The 20,695-nt window shown below is 41.5% G+C and overlaps 2 non-coding genes and 2 pseudogenes across 2 annotated transcripts; all 4 read left to right on the plus strand.

Moving 5' to 3' along the window:
* The first annotated feature begins 15,484 nt into the window (after positions 1–15,484).
* LOC127141896 (uncharacterized) lies at positions 15,485–15,586 on the plus strand (annotated as a pseudogene).
* A 33-nt stretch (positions 15,587–15,619) lies between these two features.
* On the plus strand, positions 15,620–15,797 carry LOC127141894 (uncharacterized; annotated as a pseudogene).
* A 498-nt stretch (positions 15,798–16,295) lies between these two features.
* Positions 16,296–16,459, plus strand: LOC127141893 (U1 spliceosomal RNA). The gene has a single exon (XR_007812403.1). It is a non-coding gene; the product is annotated as a U1 spliceosomal RNA (small nuclear RNA).
* A 354-nt stretch (positions 16,460–16,813) lies between these two features.
* On the plus strand, positions 16,814–16,927 carry LOC127141895 (U5 spliceosomal RNA). Its single transcript, XR_007812404.1, has one exon. It is a non-coding gene; the product is annotated as a U5 spliceosomal RNA (small nuclear RNA).
* Positions 16,928–20,695: the final 3,768 nt, after the last annotated feature.

Raw genomic sequence — 20,695 nt, forward strand, 5'->3', positions numbered from 1 at the left:
CCACCCCAGACATACATTTAAAGGGATTATTAAATCACAATTAATAAGATTTCATAGAATATGTACTTACCAGCGGGATATAGATGAAGCTACCTCGACTCTGTTTGCAGCCCTTAGACCCAGAGGTTATTCCAGCCGTTTCCTTAGGTCGATTAGATCAGAGGTCAGAAACTCCTTTAAGAATTATGGAGATCACAAAGGGGAAAAGAGCAGTCTCACACTTGTCCCGATGGTGGTAACATATTCCCAGGACCTTTCAGGTCTAATTGCGGGATTAAAGGCCAATTTCCACCGGGCACAGAAATTAATCGCCCCCTTAAATAATTTCCGCCCAATTACGGCCTACAAAAGAAATAAAAATCTATTAGACATATTGGTTCACACACGATTCGATCATTCCCAAAACAATAATGCAGATAAATGGTTACTCAAATATTCACCGTATATAGTAAATAGCCATTCAGGGCAGGGAGCTACAATAACGTTTAGATGTACTCCACAAACCACCAATTTAATTTATATGATTGAATGTACACATTGTAATAAATTTTATATTGGGGAAACAGAAAAAACAGCCAAAATTAGAATCTCACAACATCTATACCGCATACGAGGAGGTAAGGGCACATCCATCCTGCATAGGCATTTCATCCAGTTCGGCCTTGAATATTTTAAATACAGGATCCTGGATAGCAACCGTACCTGGTCCAAACAACAGAGACGTCGAACAGAAAGACAATGGATACAAAAAATACAAACGATCGATCCACTGGGCTTAAATGAAAAATACAATTAAAATCTTACCTGTGTATTGTGGGCTCTTCCTCTTCAGTTTCTTTCTCCCTCCTGCTTTATGACCGCCTTTGATCTTGGAACGAAGCATAATTGGCCTTTTAAGGCTAATGGATAATACTTCTGCTGGTGGTGGGGTGCCCGCCTTGCATGATACCCCGTAAGGAATAGCACTTATATCTGGTGGATAAATGTGAAGGCATGATTTTACATGTTTGTGTTAAAATATATATTTATTTATAAACATACCAGAGCATACAACTTATATTTATGTTAACAAAATAAATATCTAACTAATTTAATAACAAATCAATATAAATAATAACAATAACTAATAGTCGTGAATAATGATTAAGCATGCTGTTCAATACTAATATTATGCATGAAGTTTGGATATTGCCCCCCGTTTCCTTTTTACGGAAACTACTAAATTATGTGTTGCGTTCAATGCATGTTCGGTTTTTTGAGTGTTTTTCCTTTCCCACTCACCCTCCCTTCTTTCCCGATTCTTCACATCTTATACAATCCACCAATTATGAATTTTTTCTTCGGGGTTCACTGCGGGGCCGATTAGTCCCCTACTAGCAGCCAGAAAATTGTCCAATGGCAGGGATCCCCTTGGATAACTGGAAAACATATACACGTGTAGGTGTATATATTTATGTGTACATATGTAGATGTGTCTATATATATGATACAATTATTTATAAAAAATGCAAGGGTATGCATCCTACTACACAACCCCCCCCCGCCCCCTCCAGCATGTTGTATATATCTTAATATATAAAATATATTTTATAGTGTGAAGATGCATGTTTAGTAAAATTTCTATGTATAGCACTTATCTGTATATAGCACTTACCTGTGTACAGCCTTTCTTATGTACAGCACTTATATTACATTTTTTTATTGCATGATTTTCATTGCATGATCACAGCTCTTTATTGGATGCTTACCCTTTCTACTTATGAATTTACTCCCCCATCAGTTGGATATCCCACCTCACTTTTTTTTTTTAGGGAGGATCATGCCTGGAAATATTCCACTAGTTATTCCAGAACTTGGCGGTCTTCATCGTGATCTGGAGCCTTCCCTTCCTCCAGACCTCTTTTTTCCCCCCCTAACCCCTCCCTTTTTTTTTTTTTTTTTTTTTTTTTTTTAATTATTAAACCAGCACTTAGAACAGACCCTGGAACCTACTTTGATTTTAATATTTTTACACAGACCCTGACCTTTAACCTAACCATCTGACTCCTACTCTGACCCTATATCTGACCTGATCCCTAAAACCTAACCATTCGACTTGTACTGAGGCCCTAACCCTAACCTGACCCTCGCCCCTGCCCTAACCCTAACCTGACCTCAACCTTGCCCTAACCCCAACCTGACCCTCACCCCTGCCCTAACCCTAACCTGACCCTCATCCCTGCCCTAACCCTAACCTGACCCTCGCCCCTGCCCTAACCCTAACCTGACCCTTGCCCCTGCCCTAACCCTAACCTGACCTCGACCCTGCCCTAACCCTAACCTGACCCTCGCCCCTGCCCTAACCCTAACCTGACCTCGACCTTGCCCTAACCCTAACCTGACCCTCACCTCTGCCCTAACCCTAACCTGACCTCGATCTTGCCCTAACCCTAACCTGACCCTCACCTCTGCCCTAACCCTAACCTTACCCTCGACCTTGCCCTAACCCTAACCTGACCCTCGCCCCTGCCCTAACACTAACCTGACCCTTGACCCTGCCCCAACCCTAACCTGACCTTGACCTAATCCTATTACTATGTTAGAGGACCCAACTCTAACTAGTAAAGCTATAAACCCCCCCTCCCCCCCTCCCGGCTTTCAGGAGGAAGAGCCCCCAATCAAGGTCCAACAAGACCTCCAGAGTTGAGGATCCCTAACACAACCTATTGATGTGATTGATGGCCCTTCCCTCCATGTGGAATCCCTAAAAAAAATTTTGGAAAAAAATTACCAGGGATATATAAAAATTCAACATTTTCACAAATAATACTCCCTGTCCTAATAGACTGTGTTTTTCTCACCCCTCCTTGTCTCCTTCCCCTACTTACCTTCATATCCTTTTAAAACCTGTACTCTCTTCTCATTGAACCAGCTCCGGACTATTTATCAACCTGCTTTTGAGCCAATATGGAACCTAAATAAAAAAATATATATATAAAAAAAACATTGCATATATGTGTGTATGTATATATACATATATAAAGATTAAAGATCAAAATAATACATGTTGCCAGGGCATTAGTGACATCTAGTGGTGTCCCCTTCCCCTAACCTAACCCTAACCCTAACCCTAACCCTAACCCCCTAACCCTAACCCCCCCCTAACCCTAACCCTAACCCTAACCCTAACCCTAACCCCTAACCCTAACCCTAACCCTAACCCCCTAACCCTAACCCTAACCCTAACCCCCTAACCCTAACCCTAACCCCTAACCCTAACCCTAACCCCTAACCCTAACCCTACCCTAACCCTAACCCTAACCCCCTACCCCTAACCCCCAATCCAGGTCCAACAAGACCTCCGGAGTTGAGGATCCCTAACACAACCTATTGATGTGATTGAAAGCCCTTCCCTCCATGTGGAATCTTAAAAAAAATTGGAAAAAAAATTATCAGGGATATATAAAAATTCAACTTTTTTCACAAATAATACTCTCTGTCCTAATAGGCTGTGTTTTTCTCACCCCTCCTTGTCCCCTCCCCTTACTTACCTTCATATCCTTTTAAAACCTGTACTCTCTTCTCATTGAACCAGCTCCGGACTATTTATCAACCTGCTTTTTCTCCATGAGCCAATATGGAACCTAATAAAAAAATATATATATAAAAAAAACATTGTATATATGTGTGTATGTATATATACATATATAAAGATTAAAGATAAAAAAAAATACATGTTGCCAGTGCATTAGTGACATCCCTTGGTGTCCCCTTCCCCTAACCTAACCTAACTAATAGCTATTTGCTATTAGCCAGAAGTGCACCCCCTGGCACTATGTATGACCACATACAATTATGATGTCACAAAGTACTTACCAAAACTATGTGTGATGTCACAAAGTACTGACCACAACTAAGTGTGATGTCACAAAGTAATGACCAAAACAAAGTGTGATGTCACAAAGTACTGACCAAAACAAAGTGTGATGTCACAAAGTACTCACCACATACAATTGTGATGTGACAAAGTACTCACCACATACAATAGTGATGTCACAAAGTGCTCACCAAAACTATGTGTGATGTCACAAAGTACTGACCACATGCAATTGTGATGTCACAAAATACTCACCAAAACTATGTGTGATGTCACAAAGTACTGACCACAACAAAGTGTGATGTCACAAAGTTATGACCACATACAATTGTGATGTCACAAAATACTGACCACATCTTAGTGTCATGTCACAAAGTACTGACCACATACAATTGTGATGTCAGAAAATACTCACCACAAACAACTGTACTGTCACAAAGTCCTGAACACAACAAAGTGTGATTTCACAAAGTACTGACAACAACAAACTGTGATGTCACAAAGTACTGACCACAACTAAGTGTGATGTCACAAATTACTGACCACATACAATTGTGATGTCACAGAATACTGAGTACAACAAACTGTGATGTCAGAAAGTACTCAACACAGAAAAAGTGTACTGTCACAATGTACTGACCACAAACAACTGTATTGTCACAAAGTACTGTCCATAACTAAGTGTGATGTCACAAAGTAATGACCACATACAATTGTGATGTCACAAAGTATGGACAACAAATAAGTGTGATGTCACAAAATACTGACCACAAACAATTGTACTGTCACAAAGTACTGAATACATACAATTATGATGTCACAAAGGATTGAACACAACAAAGTGTGATGTCACAAAGTATTGACGACAAACAACTGTACTGTCACAAATTACTGACCAAAACTATTTGTGATGTCAAGCCTGTGAATATTCTCATTCATCCAGGTCATAGTTATCTCAAGGACATTTAAATCGAACACAACTGGACTTAGTTATAGTCTAGAAAATATGGCCTTGTTTTCCCAATATGGTCTACAGGTGAGTGGAACCACATGACAGCTTCTTGACCGTTCAGTCTAGCTCAACTTGGAAGCCTTGAAATTTGGCCGTGCTCAACAGCCACGCCTGTCAGTCCTTTCATGTGCACTTGATGTCCTGCGTACGCCATAAAAACTGTGTGAATTTCCCATAGATTTTGCATCAACCTAATGCTGCCTTTGACCCAGTATCTGTCATTTTCACCAAATGTCCCCTCAACCTGGGTTTAGCCCAAGAGCCTTCTGAGCTCTCATTATTCCCACAATATTTACTTCAGCAAGCAATTCATCCTCTGAAGATTCACTAGCTCTCTCACTACCAGGCTTAACTATGTGAACATCTTTTTTTGTTTTACAGCATCTCCTTTCTTTTCAGTCTTTGAGTTTTTGTGTGTGCTCTTTTTATTCCTGCGTGCCTGCTGTACATGGCCTTTTATCCGCAGTTATGACAGTCTATGCCTTAACACAGTGGTCCCCAAACTATGGCCTGCGGGCCGCCTCCACATTTGATGCGGCCCCCTGAACAATACCAGAGAGCATTTTGATTTTTTTTCATATATGTGTATTTGTATTTGATAATGAAGTTGGACTTTTGCAATAAAATGTTCCTTAGTTATCAACTATTTTCATTATTAACTCTCAGTTAGTAACTATTTCATACACGCATTTAACGTGACATTCTGTTCCACCCTTCTGCAGTCTGTGCCTCTATCTGGCAACCCCCAGAAAAAAATCCTAAACCCGCCCTTCTCAAAGAGAGAAGGGAATAATGGCGAAAAGATTAGATAAGAGAAAAATTGATTCAGAATGCAGGGCATTTAACCTGCAGTGGACAAACGATTATTTTTTTGTTCAATGCAAAGAAAAGGCTGTCTGTCTCATCTGTCACAGGCGGTGGCGGTATTCGAAGAATACAATCTGCGGCGACACTATGAATCCCGTCACAAAGACAAGTATGATAGCTTGCAAGGTCAAATGCGAGCAGACAAACTCTCAAAGCTAAAAAGTGGACTGTTAGCTCAGCAGAATACATTTGTACGCCAAGCTCAGCTGAACCAGTCATCTGTTCGGGCCAGCTTTCGGGTTGCTCAACTGATAGCAAGCAGCGGTAAACCTTTCACTGATGGAGAGTTTGTCAAGAAATGCATGAACGCTGTCACGGAGGTGTGTCCCGAGAAGAAAAATGTCTTTAATGCCGTGAGTCTATCAGTGAGTACAATCACCAGACACATTGAAGAAATCGGGGGTAATGTATATGCCCAGCTGCAGCAGAAGATGAAAGAATTTGAATTTTTTTCATTAGCACTGGATGAGAGCACGGACGTGCAGGACACCGTGCAGCGGCTCATTTTTATTCGTGGAGTTAGTGCAAACTTTGAGATGTGCAAGGAGCTGGCAGCCCTCCAAAGTCTCAAAGGGACTACGACGGGGGAGGATATTTTCGGGAAAGTGTACCGAACCATGGAAGAGTTGGACCTGGACTGGTCAAAGCTGGCCAGCATCACAACTGACGGGGCTCCTAGTATGGTGGGCATGTTTCGGGGTCTAATAGGACGCATGAACCGGGAGATGGAAGAACGGGGTCTCATCGCCCCGCTACAAGTCCACTGCCTAATTCACCAGCAAGCACTGTGCTGCAAAGTGTTGACATGGGATTCTGTCATGAAGGTTGTGGTGTCATGCATAAACTTCATCAGAGCAAAGGGACTTAAACACAGGCAGTTCCAAGAATTCCTGTCTGAACTGGAACCTGCGCACGGAGATGTGCTGTACTACACAGAGGTCCGATGGTTGAGCCGGGGCAGAGTTTTGAGGCGTTTTTACGAGCTGCTACCTGAAATTAACGCATTTCTTCATTCACAAAACAAAACGGTGCCAGAGCTGATCGAACCAGAATGGAAATGGCACCTCGCATTTTTAACAGACATGACAGAAATGCTGAACAGCTTTAACTTGCAGCTACAAGGCCAGGGGAAACTCATTTGTGAAATGTATTCCCACATAAAAGCATTTGAGGTGAAACCAGAGCTGCTTTTGGGACAAGTGAAAAAGCACAGCTTCATCCATCTCCCTGCTACACAAAACCTCTCTGCAGAGAACCCAGAGGTCCCGTTTCCAGCTGAAAAGTGTGTGGAAGCACTGGAAATGCTGAAGGCGGAGTTCGGTGTGCGATTCCGTGAACTACGTGTTTATGCAAAAGAAATCCGTCTTTTCCAGAACCCCTTTGTTGCCGACATTGATTAAGCCCAGCCTTCTTATCAGTTTGAGTTGGCCGAGTTACAGAACTGTGATGTTCTGAAAGACGCGTTCAAGCCCAACAGTCTCATTGACTTCTATGCCGCCCTCCCAAACGACACGTACCCTAACATCAGAAAACACGCAATGAAGATGTCCACACTTTTTGGCAGCACGTATATCTGCGAGCAAACCTTTTCACGCATGAAACTGCTGAAAACTCCAATGAGATCAAGATTGACAGATGAACATCTGCATCAGTGTTTGAGACTGGCAGTGACTAGAATGGAACCTGACATTCAACTTCTCACCAGCCAGATGCAGGCCCACAGTTCACACTGATGAACATACAAAGGTAAGTTCACTTTTCTGACTTGAATGAGTCATTCTGAGTATAAACAAATATAATCATAATAAAATCTACTGGGATAAAATCCATCTCCACAACCATACTGGTAGTGGTACTGGTTGTGCTGTGTAGGTGTTGTATCACTTAGTTCAGTTTCTCAGCCTGCTTGCTTTGTGGTTTTCACAGGGAAGTTGATGAGAGAGAGAGCTGCAAACAGCGATGTCTACAAGCCTACTGGGACCTACAAAAGGATTATAAGGAAGGAACACAAGAACTTTGAGAGACTGCTCATATGAGCCATTTAAGTAAGAGATTCTGCTCTGACAACTAAGCTGAACTTGTACCTGTTAAGATTGTGCACGGCACAACAGAAAGTTTATGTTCCATGGACTTTTTTTCTGTGAAGAACCCAGAGAGGGTTATTTGGTTATTATTTATTTCATTAATAGTGTTATTATTTATTTCCTGACTTTTGTTCTGTGAAGAATCCAGAAAGGGTTATTTGATTGTGCTTTCTGGAAAACAATACATTTTTACGTTTAGGCACTCTTGCAATCGTCACACTTTTTCTGTTACAAACTGACCCCGGCCCCCCATCAGAGAAGGGAAAAATTATGTGGCCCTCACAGGAAAAAAGTTTGGGGACCCCTGCCTTAACACTAGCATTGCAGCGGTCACTGGATCTACAGCCAGTTAGAGTCTCAGTCTGACTAAATATGTCAGGGTGTCAGCTCTGAGCCAGGGCTTTTTATTTTGTAGTTCATTTGTGTTTGTATTATATCCTGTTTTATTTTGAAATCACTGACTTCCCTCTTGTTTCAGGTGCCTTGTCTTCTCCTTCCTTCTGTGCTCCCTCCTCCTGGTGATTACCTACCCTGCCCTAATGTTGTTCACCTGTGTCTCATTGTCTACCCTGCTCCTGTGTATTTAGTGTCTGTGTCTCCCTGCACTCCCTGCCAGTTCGTCTTGTGCCTTTGCCAGACCTACCAGCCTTCGAGTAAGCAATCTGTTCTCTAGTAGACATAGTTTATTTACCCTTTCCTGTGATTTTTGACCTTGCCTCAGCTCTAGTCCTTTTGTACCATTGCCTTCTCTGACTGCCTACCTGTGTACAGACCCTGCTGGAATAAAGGACCTTGTTTTCGTTAAACTCTGTCTCTGCCTCCTGTCTGTGCCTGTGTCCACACTGCAACCCCTGACACAGCCAATCATTCAAACAACAAACACTCAAAAACCCAAAGTCCCCACAAACAAAGTCCAGTGTCTCACAAGTCTCTGTCACAGCCGTTTGCATGTTACAAAGTTCCAGCAATCCTTACATGAACAAAAAAAAAAAAAAAAAAAACAGCTCAGGCAAGGCCAGGAGGAATGTAATGAGTCACCCAAAGTCCAAATTAAAAAAAAAAAAAAAAAAAACTGGCAAGCTCACCAGCAGCCCCATTGACAAAAGAAAGATTTGATTTTTATGGCAAGTGAACCATGAACCAATCTCATGATCATACAAAATAAATAAATAATATAATTCATTGAATGATGGTCCTTATCTATCCATGTCAACATAAAAAAGAACAGTTTCAAACATTACACTCTATTTTTTGATAGATAAAAAAATCTCTCAATTTCTATCTTAGAATATACTTATACGGTGTACACCTCTGTGATGATAGATCATTTTAAAAAGTGTTATGGTCCAACATTGCTGTATGGACATGTATTAACACCTAACATCCCATATGACCCACCATCTCTGTATGGCCATACAATAACAGCCAACATCTCCGTATGGTCAGGCAGTAACACTCAGCATCTCCGTATGATTCAGCAACTCCCTATGGTCCCAGAATAACTGTATAGAATCCTTTAAGACTAACATAGACACAATGCGTCTTACACATATATAATATAATATAATATAATATATATATATATATATATATATATATATATATATATATATATATATATATATACTTGTTTAACCCAACAACACTTATGAACAACAGCAGATAGGGTGACCTTTTTTAAGAGTTTTTATTTTGCACAAAATTACCACTTAATGAAAAGTGAGTATAGAATAAGCCCTGACACCATGATGAGTGTGATAAAGACAACAACAGATGCCATGATCAGCCAGTCATCGCAGGTCCACTGGTCACAGCAACACTGAAAAAGATAGAAAGAAGAATTCTGTCAGTGCGGTTATTTTAGTTGGAACATACGTATGCAATTTGTCAATAAATTTACTGCACTTACCCCAGTTCTTACGACAATAACTCTCTCATTTGCGCTACCTTCACCTTGAGGTTGGGACGGCGAGTACGGAGGAGGAGCTTGATCATAAGGAGGCTTGAGAAGAAAAGAGTATGAAAAATCAAAGCAAATTTGATTAATCGAAATGTTTAATCAACTTGACCAACAACATAGCCAAATTTGTCTTTCTTACTGCAACAGGAAAAGCTAGTGTCTGTGGCACTCTGATCAGGAACTGTTCTCTTGCCTAAAGAAATGAAAGAAATATATATTAATGTTCCAATAGAGCACCTTTGGGATGTAGTTGAATGGGAGATTCACATCATAAGATGAGATAAGAATTAATTACGTACAGTCTTGGTAGGCATGACAGCGTCTCTACAGAAGTTTAGTACTCAGTAAAACAATCAGCCTGTCTGTTAATGTCCATACTGTTCTCATCTGTTTCCAGCAGAATATTCCAATCTGTGGATTCAAAGCAGTCCCTTAGAGCCTCAGAAGCCTCAGGTGTCCATTTAGTTAGGTGTGAGTTTAGTTGCAGGCTGCCTCCGCACACTGCCAAGTGGTAGTAAGGCAGTGGCTCTGTAGGCTTCTTTGACATTGGCATACAGCAGATCAAGGGTTTTATTTTCTGTGGTAGGACAATTAACAAACTGTAAATCCAGTCAGGCGGGAGGAGAAGGAAACACGATTGAAATCTCCTGATATTCTCCTGACTGAATTCTCTTGGTGCATAGTATGGTCTCATACCAACTGCCAATAATCCAATATCTGGACAACACATTTTCTCCTTGACAGTAATATGTGCAGGATTACACCATCTCTGGTTCGCAAATAAAGCCAGACCCCTACCTTTTTTCTGCCACTAGCTTGAGCATCTCTGTCTGACCATATGAGAGTGAAACCAGGTAGATCCATGCTGGAGTCTGAGATGTTTTGATTCAACCATGTTTCAGCAAATCACAGGAGACTGCACTCACAGTATACTTTCTGAGTCTTCACCAATATCTCCAGTTCATCACTTTGGTTGGGCAGAGAGTTGACATTTCTCATGATGACTGATGGCTTATATGTCCATTTCCAAGCCTTCATCTTTGCACCAGCATGGCAACCATGAACACACCTCTTCATCTCAGCTGGAATAGGGTGGTATCCTCCAGACTTGCTTGGTTTTTATGAAAAAAAAAGAACACTTCTCTTGAATAAACTCTTCTCCCCAAAGAAGTATCCATCAGTCGTTGACAAAAGTACAATAAAAGTGCAGCAAAAATAAAATAAAGATTGAGTCAAAAATTTAGAGCTACCACACTTTGCTGCTACCAGTTGAAGCACATGTTCTAGAAATGGATGTGCAGGTGACAAATTTGCAGCAACTGCGTGATGCTATCGTGTCAATATGGACCAAAATGGAGGGCAAACGGGGGTCCGACCCAGTACTAGCAAGGTGTACCTAATGAAGTAGCTGATGAGTATATAAAGGTTAAAACACCCAACTTCTACATTTAAGAACCTAAATAGTAAAAAAAACTCCACGAGTTTCAGAAAAAAGGAAAAACAGTAAAATTTTGTGATTGAAGTCGGCAAAACTTTACAGACATAAGGACTACTCATCATAAGTCTGTTTGGTTATCATTTTAAGCCATTTCCAAACAAACAAAACAACAAAAAACAGAAAAAACAGAATGGTTGATAAGCAAAAGCCTCTAAAAATGTCTTGAAATGATATTCCCATTCAGCTTTGACCTCACTGGACGTGTCTCTCCTCTTTCTCAGCTGGCGTGGTGAGTCTGTGGCAGCGTGTACACAGCAACATCTAGGTTGCTGTGGCTGTTACTGAGGAGGATCTGCTTTCTGTTGGACATAAAAAGTAGCGGAAAGTGATGCCAACGACAGTGGCGTAAGCCCATTGGTCCTGACTGCATCACTGTCATGCCAAAGAATACAAATCAAGAACCATGAAGAACCGTTTGTACCTCACACAAACAGTGAGCTCTGTGAATAAAGGCAAAGTAGCTGTAAATGCATCTCAAGGCGCAAGTGTGTGGCATAGGACGTAGGCCACCATCACATCCAAGCCACATTAATGTGTTTGTCTTTTCCTGGTGCCTATTCTGCCTGGCAAAGTGGGGATCATTCAGTGTCAAAGTGACTGATCCTGGCTTAATGTGCAGTCTGCCATCTAGTGGCCGTGGCATGAAAACACATTTCAACTTTCTCCTCTCACAAATTACTTCTCTGAAGACATCAGCAAGATATGACTGCCAGTGCTTTGCATAGGTCATGTAAACAAAATGTTTTCTTTATCATTTATGCAGAGTATTATTATTACACTTGAATATTTAAACAATGTTGAATGGCAGTAGCTACAGTTATAATCGTGATTACTGTAATAATAAAAAACACAATCCAAACTATGTTTTTAAATTCTCTTTCCACTGTCCTCATTTCCGCCTCTCCTTTTCCCTCTCATCCATGCCATCAGCATCCATTCATTTTTAAAGACAAAGAGAATAATTGTGTGTCTCTTCTTCTTTTTCTTAATTCAGTGCGTGTGTGTACGGTGCTGGGTCTGCACCAGTGTGTGCGTGGTTGTCAGGGGTGCTGGGTTAAGTTTCAAGCGCCCCTGTCAGGGTGATGCCAGCCATCACCTCATCAGACCGAACACAAGAGCCCTCGTGCTCTAGAGTGGGCACAGCCATGCTCCCTGTCTTCTCCTCCAGGCCGGGATCTCCAGAACTCCTCTGCTCGCTTCCAAGGCAGCCACCGATCACTGTGAGGAGGAGGACCCACTTACGTTTGCCGCGGGGGTTCCCCGCTGGTGGGGACCAGTCGACAATGAGTTTCCCTCGACCTTCACAGCTGTTCGTGTGACCAGCAGCACCTGGCAGGGACCTTTCCACCTGGGAGAGAGAGATTCTTTCTCCAAGGATTTGATTAGTTCATAGTCACCACATTGAAACAGATGTATGGGGGAAGGAGCAAAAATTGAGATCTGCACATATAAAGCAGTTACCATGGTATGGTAAAGAGGAAGGAGTGGTAGCAATGCTGGGAAGATTAAGGGATTAAGGGACTAGTGAAAATAAAGAGGTCAAAGGTCATGAGAGTGGGGAATGCTACATGATGCGTGCAAGTGATGCTCGAGGTGATTGAATGAATATATGAGTGAGTAGGGAAAGCTTAGCAATAATGGGAAATGTTCATAAAAGTCAGATGACGTGCGCAGGGGGATAGACTTCCTGACTGAAGTATCATTTCAATCGGAACAGAGTAATAGGAGAACGAAAGAGTGTGAGAAAGAAGAGAAATGAAGAGGAATGAATTGATTGTGCACAGAATAATAGACTTGAGCACAGGAAAGAGATTGCAAAGGACAGTAAGGCGTGGCCTGTGCCTTTGCTGTGCAGAGGAACCGGCCCCCGCAGAAGCAAGGTGTACTGTACCTGATGAGCAGCCTAAATCAGACAAAAAGAAGCAAAAGGGGGAGTACCATAAAGCAGGGGAATGCAACAGCGATGCAGAGGAAAATCAGTCACTCACTGTGTGAAATTCCATTTTTAAATGTGCAATATCTGTATTCATTTTTTGTCTATGTATAAAGTCCTGTGTATATTGCTCATCTGTTAATATTTTTTTATTACATTGTCATGTTTATACTGTCGTGTATATTTTTTATAGCCTTATCTTGCCCTTACTTGTATTTATGTCTTTCTATCTTTTTAATCACTTATGCTGCTGCAACGATGTAAATTTCCCCATTGTGGGACTAATAAAGGATTATCTTATCTTAAAATGCAATTACAGGGAGAAGGCCATAATGTGGGAATGCAACAGGGATGCAGGAAATACAGGGATGCAGCAGTGATGCTGGAGAATTGCAGGGAGGAGGCCATAAGGCAGGAAATGTAACCGGGATGCCACTGAAAATGTTTATATTGCCTGCAGGATTTTGTACGTATATGGGGTGAAACGTTTGCTAAAATGATCTGAGGCTTATCCAGCAGAGGTGCAGGAACAGGATGGCAGAGGCTGGAGAGTGGGGACAGGCCTCTGGTGCACTTACAGTAGGCTAGAAAACAAAACGTGGCTGAGATGTATGGGTGTGAGGTACGAAAGCTAAAGCTAAGGCAATTTAAGCCTGAAGACTTGAGTCAAAGCTTGAACCTCACCTTGAGTCTCACCGGCGTAGTGTAGGAGGACGTCAGGTGCAGGTGGGGCTGGAGCGGTGTGACTGTCGCAGGGCGGCTGTAGTGACAGGAGTGGCTGGAGCAGCTGGTGTGGTAGGGACTGGAGGAGCAGCGGTCCATGTGGAAGAAGAAGAACGCAAACTAAAAGGATTGCTTTTCTGAGATGAGGAGTGGCAGATTCCCTTTATAGATGTTGTGCTTGCCTCAGGTCTCTTCAAGTACGTGGGGGCATCTTGGTAAATACTGACGCAGAGAGAGAGAACATTTTAAACTGTTTTAAAACTGTTAAACTAGCTTACATGTGATTGGCTCTAGTTGGGTATGTCAGGTTGTGACTGGATGAAAACAGAATTGGTAGGTGGATCTTAGAGATAGCACAACTTGTGATTCAGCTGGTATGTGCAGATAGACAGTCTCCCTGACTGAACTTTCACTAAGCTTCACACAGCACTAGTGGAAGGGCATCACCTGTTGTCATAGTCTTTGTTACTTAAACTTAACTTTAACTTTAAAATCATCATCTAGTTGCTGGAAAATCCATTTTATACTGCTACAGCTGAAACAGTCACACATACCATAAGAATACATGTTCATTTACACATTCACCCATTTTTTCCCGATGTCATTCCTGTGTTTGACAGCTGCTTTTAGCCTGAATATTTATTCAGTCATTTCCGTACAGAGAAGTTGGATCTTGACCAGTTGGGTCAACAGAGAAAATGGCATTTTGGACGCAACGTAAACAGCATGCTGGATTTTACAGCAGTGTACAGCAATGTAAAAAGTCCCAACAGAGACACTGTAACCCCTAACCCTAACCCCCTTCTCTACCTGGCCTCGACCCTAACCTCTATGCCCCCCACCTGGCCCTAACCCTAACCTCATCACCCCCCTAGCCATAACCATGGCTTCTTCCCAGGTTATACCCAAACCGAACACAAACCTTTTATTTACCTTCACCTTTTCATGGCATGTCATTGGAGCACTTGATTTTTTTAGCACTTATTTTATACATATCCTTATGCACGGTTTTATATCTCCCTCTTTAAATTATAGTGTTTATTTCCTAATCTGTTCTTCTTAATAATATTTGATTAACAAAGCCTTGTCTGGGCCTCCTCTCATTGGGCGGCTCCCTGCGACACTTGGATGGGGGTTTTGGAAAAGGTGCTGCCGGGAGAGTCCAGGGCCTTGGCCCCTGGACTGCAGTCCCCGCAGACAACTTAGTCCTCCATGTTAACCCTATTTTAACTTCCCTCTTCCTTAATTGAATTTTTTTTCCTCTAATATATATATGAATTTGTGTTATTTATATTGATATATTTATATATTAATAATTGGGTGGGTGTGTGTGTGTGTGGCATATAACCAACGAGGTTTTAAATTTAAGATATAGGGATATATTGATTCCAAAGAAAATCTCATTTCCTTTTAGATATATTTCTCCTCCTCACTTTTCAGACTTTAGATCTTTTCCTTTCTCCTCACCCTCTTCCATTTCTCCTAAAACAATAAATCTGTAGGCCAGAGCACTGAGGCTCAACAAGGCAGCCTGAACCCCAACCCCAACCCTAACCCTTCTCTTCATAACGTCTTTCGCCTTTTACTAAAGACTTCCGTGGAGAGGAACGCCAACGAGTTTAAGCTATTTTTGGTAGGTTTGGCTGTAAGGCTGAGCCCTTTGAGTGTGTGAAAAGTCAAACGCTTCTTGCTTGTCGGCCTTTTGGCTAAGATCAAGTGTAGTATTTGTTCTTATCAGTTTAATATCTGATATGTCCCCTACCTGGGGACCGTATATTAAATTGATTTTTGGAACAGGGGCTTGCTTCTTCCACTCCACGCATCGACCCGGTATTGCATTACCTCCAGGTACGGTGCACATTCACTGGAAATGTGCAATGTAACTATAGAGTTTTGTGGGGGGTGTTTTTTCCAGGGGAGTCCATTGCTTTTCTCACATTCCTTTATCAATAGGGTACAAGTTGCTCAAAGTCCTGATGCGGTTACTGAGTCGTACGCTTAGTGGTGCACTCTTGATTTTTCCATTCCCCAGAGGTTGATCAGGGTGTACCGTCTGTCTTTTGCAGCTGGAAAAGAAGGTAAAGTAAGCATTTCCCTCTATATAAAGAGACAACGTGTCCAACAGACCTTTAGAGACGGGAGCATACACGGCTTATGCGTTATTTAAAAAAAAAAAAAAGACGCATTCCAGTTTGTCTGGGCCGACCTCCAACATAGTGCTTGCAACGCCTCGGCAACAAGCCTCAGATGAGGGTCAGCCAATGCTGAAGTTGGCCCGAACTCTGGCATTGTGCAGTGTGGCCACCATCAGCCAGGGTGCTGTGTCTGGAACTGACCCCACCGTCTCTGACAACTCCAACTCATACTTACCTGGCAGGGGAGATACCATGATCAAGAAGGTGGTTCACCCAGGGCGAGGCTCAGCCATTGCACTCTGGTCGCACTGACCCCTGCGAATTCCCCAAATGTGGGAATCTTGACTGCATAATTTCTTGTAGTGGGGGACTGCGTTCGCGCTCTACCCTGACCACTACATCAAAAGGAAAACAAGGTGTCCCGGGTAGCTTCTTTAACTCGTAAGTGTGAAAGTGTGCTGCCAACTATGCCAGTTTTATGACTGCAGAGTTGGTGCTGTTGTCGGGCCGTGACGATTGGTGGGCGTTTCTGTATGTTACAAGCACGCATACCCCAGCCCCCCCCAAAAGGCGGGGCTAACCCTAACACAAACCCCATTGGATAGCGCATGTGACAGTACGGGGCGGGGTAGCTGACAGGTGTGAGCTGGGATTTGGAATGCGGCAGGCACAAAGAGAAGCCTACCATGACGGTGGTGGCTGGGACGACTGGGGTTCTCAGCTGCCCTCGAGGCAAAGGCCGTACTGACTCTGGTTTCTTTTCATAACACACAAGTCTTTCGCCTTTTACTAAAGACTTCTGTGGGGAGGAACGCCAATGAGTTTAAGCTATTTTTGGTAGGTTTGGCTGCGATCGCCTCCTGTTGGTGGTTAAAATCCTTGTCTGTTGTGGCATTGGTTTTACCAGTGTTTGGGAGGACATTTCTACACATTCCTTGTTTAAAGCACTTCAACTTCCCAGTAGTTGTAAATCTTTAACAAATAGGAATTCATTGGCCCACAAAGCTATTTTACCTGTTCTCTGCAGGTTGTAACATCTTGACCAGGCCAATCGGGTAAGTAAAATTGTCTCTTGTGTTATTTATTGCTTTTATTCCTATTTATTGGATTGATCTTTTGCTGGTTTTATTGTTTTAAGCACTTTTTAGCTTGTGGTGCCTCCATCATGTCGGCCACCCATGCCGGCATGCGGAGGCTCCACAGCATTCATTTAAATTTTGTGGAGAGAGAGGGTAAACTCCTGGGGATGTCCAGACTGGACTTCTCCAGGAAGCTAGTCCAAAAAGCCTTGGGTTTCACGCCGAATGATCTGAACTGTATACTGACCTTGCCTTTTGGTAAAGGCTTTGATGTGAGGTTTCATTCAGCAGCTCTGCTAAGAGAGTTTTGGACACGTTTTGAAAATGTTGAACCCCAGTTTTCTGCCTTCAGTGTGGAGAAACTGACAATGCCTTATTAGTTATTGTCAGAATGTTGAATGAAACAGTGAATGCAGAGGACATTTATTTGTGGCTGGGAAGATATTGCACTGTTAAAGGTGTAGTGTCTGACGTTCCATATATGGTTTTTACTTTTTTGGAATGCCTGAATGCATTCTCTATGTATGTCTTTCTATTCTTTGGGTTCATGTTTAGGTTAGTAGCCGTGAACATATACATATAAGGAACAGGGAGAGGGTCTTTCCTCCCTTCTCTCTGTCTCTTGGAAAACAACAACAACAACAGGGGGGAGTGTGACAGAGAAGTGAAGAAAATAAGAGTTTGAAGTAGTGAAGAAAATAAGAAGTTTGAAGTAAGAAGTGTAGAATAGCCTAATAAGTAACGATAAGGTGAACTAAATAACACCATGCAAGATAAATGAAGACTGGGCCCTTATCCTCTTAACGGTAAGACATGTGTACATTAGTCACTGCGTGAAAGTTGGCTTTAAGAGATAGTTGGATTAGGGAAAAAAAGAGAGAAGGAACAACCCTGGGCCCAGGGCAAAATTGGATGATTGAAAAAAAAAAGAGATAAAAGAAAAAGGAATAAAGAGAAATAGGAATAAGGAAGAAAAGAGGAATAAAAGTGTGGTATATTAGATGGTGATGTTGATGTGAAGATGATGAAGAGAAGATCTCCGCTGACACTGACTTACTTGTATATAGAAGTTTATTACAAAGTAGTTCAGCATCGGACAAGCACTGCAGTAGCCTGTGAGAGGATCCGAGCCAATATGGATCTCTCTAACAGCTCTAAACACCAGTATATATACATTGGTTGTTTACATGGTTCATAAGAAACATCTGGACCTTATTCAATGCCTTCACTTTCAAAAGGAAGAAGATGGGTGAGAGAAAACCCTCACCTTTAACCCCTACTAGTCTAGGTGTCACATTCTTAACTCTTATCCTAAACATGAACCCCAAAGGCTAACTCAAACATAGGAAACTCGTAAAAAGTGAAAACATCTGGAAACCCTCAGACATTCCAAAAAGGCAAAACATACATAAAACATCCTGTATACTACATATTTCCCCCCTTCGAGGCTACCTAGCCTCGAAAAATAAAGAATAAAACATACATGTTTACAGTAATAATATACAGTCCTCCTACATATGCTTCCCAAAGCATAAACATAACTTTATGGAGTGTGAGAGCGAAAAACCTGTCAAGCAGCTATCTTTCCTGAAATTTCCATCAAACAATCTAGACAGGAAAATTCTCTCACTGGCCCCTCTGCCCCAGGCGACCACTTTATAGTACTCCAAACCAATTAAAAAGGAAAAATTTCATCATTAGTACAAGGATATAACTTCAAGCAAATACATATGGAACCCTCAGAAAATAAAATCCAAACAATGTCCACTTTCAGGCTCGGTCGACCCATCGCACCTTCCAATGGACCTTTCCCTGCCTAGCCCCAATTTACCTAGGCATCAGAAAAAGAAAAAAACATCTGAGGTCCCAATGCATTTACCCAATAACAGACAACCAAGAAAATATAATAAAATTATTATATCTTGCTAACATTATTACTAGCATATAACATCCTCTATCGATATCACAAAATACAACATAATAAAACAAAATCCAATACTATATGAATATACTAAATATGTATATATAAAAACATAAAAATAAGAAAAACAAAAATATGTTGAGCAATATCTCCTCAACAACATTGACTGTCACCACAGTATCATTGATGTGTTGACTCTAGATATCGTCTCGCAGTGTTGTTGTCTTGTTGGAAGTCTTCCAATCCATTCTTATTGTCCATGTTTGAGTATCTGAATCCCCTCATAGTGGTCTTTTTCTCCCAACATTATTCTGGAAGAAAAGAAAACACCAACCAGTATCCTATAGCAAACAACAGACACAAATACTTATCACATTTCCATTTCCCCCTGTAATCATATCACTCTGTAATGAAAAATAAACAATAAAAATATCAAAATCATAATGAAATAAAATACTCAAAATGGATATGTATCCAACAATTCACCTTCTATCACTACTCTTTCATCTCCATCTATATCAACCCTGTGTAACAATGGCATCTGAACTTGTTCTCCAGGCATCACAACTCCAACCCATCTCAATATCATAGCCTTCGCAAAGGTCAGTAACAATGTACAAAAACAGAACATCACACTTAGCGACAAAAGAACTGCCACCAAAACCTGTACTAACACTGCTCCCAATGGTCTTAATTTCTCCTGCAACCAAGTATTTGCAGAAATTCCAGCTCCTTCCGATGGACCAAACACATCCCTTATACGTTTCAATGCCTCAATAACACTAGTTATATTATCAGAAGTATCAGGAATCAACGTATAACAAGCATCCCCAGTTAAATTTAAAGCCACACACAGGCCACCTTGTTTGGCCAAAATATAATCCAAAGCCATGTCATGTTTCAACAGCGTTAATCTGTGACTCCTCTGAGTATTCAATAAATAGTTAAAACCCCTAATGGTTTCATTTGCAAAGCCCTGCAGGGTATAGATAATATTATCAATGTGATCTGCCAAAAATGCCACACCATACCATGGAAACAACCCTATACCCCACTTCTCACCTAAACTTATCCTCCAATGGTAAGAATCCAAATTATGAAATTGTGCCAATTCCCTTTTCATCCTACTTCCAAAGGTAACATCCGATTGTACCTCAACAGGCACTTCTCCCAGTAAGAACCTCATATGGGAGTTTCAACGTTGCCATATAACAGCATCCTGTCCACCCATACGGTAGAAATATATATGCCTTATCGTCACAAACCCACCAAATATCCTTAAAATTCCCAATAGTCACATTTCCAGGCAAAAGTTGATTCCGTACCATCAATGTCCTACTCTGTTCGTGACGTGGTATATGAAAAATCACCTTATACAATTTATCACTAGCCTTCTGATCATGTCTACCCAAATCCATCACATAATCGTCACAATCTGATATTCCAACAAACATTCCAGGCGCACCATAAGTATCATTCGAAACAAAAACAACTTTTAGCCCTAACAGATGCTACTTCCATTGCATCTGGAACCGCCGTCATCATATTTTCATACTGATCAAGTAAATTCACATATGGTAATTCCCCTAACCAAGAACAATTAAATCTGGGCTTAAACAAATTCACT

This window comes from Lates calcarifer, unplaced genomic scaffold (genome assembly GCF_001640805.2).
Source record: "Lates calcarifer isolate ASB-BC8 unplaced genomic scaffold, TLL_Latcal_v3 _unitig_5775_quiver_708, whole genome shotgun sequence".
Taxonomy (NCBI): Eukaryota; Metazoa; Chordata; class Actinopteri; family Centropomidae; genus Lates; species Lates calcarifer.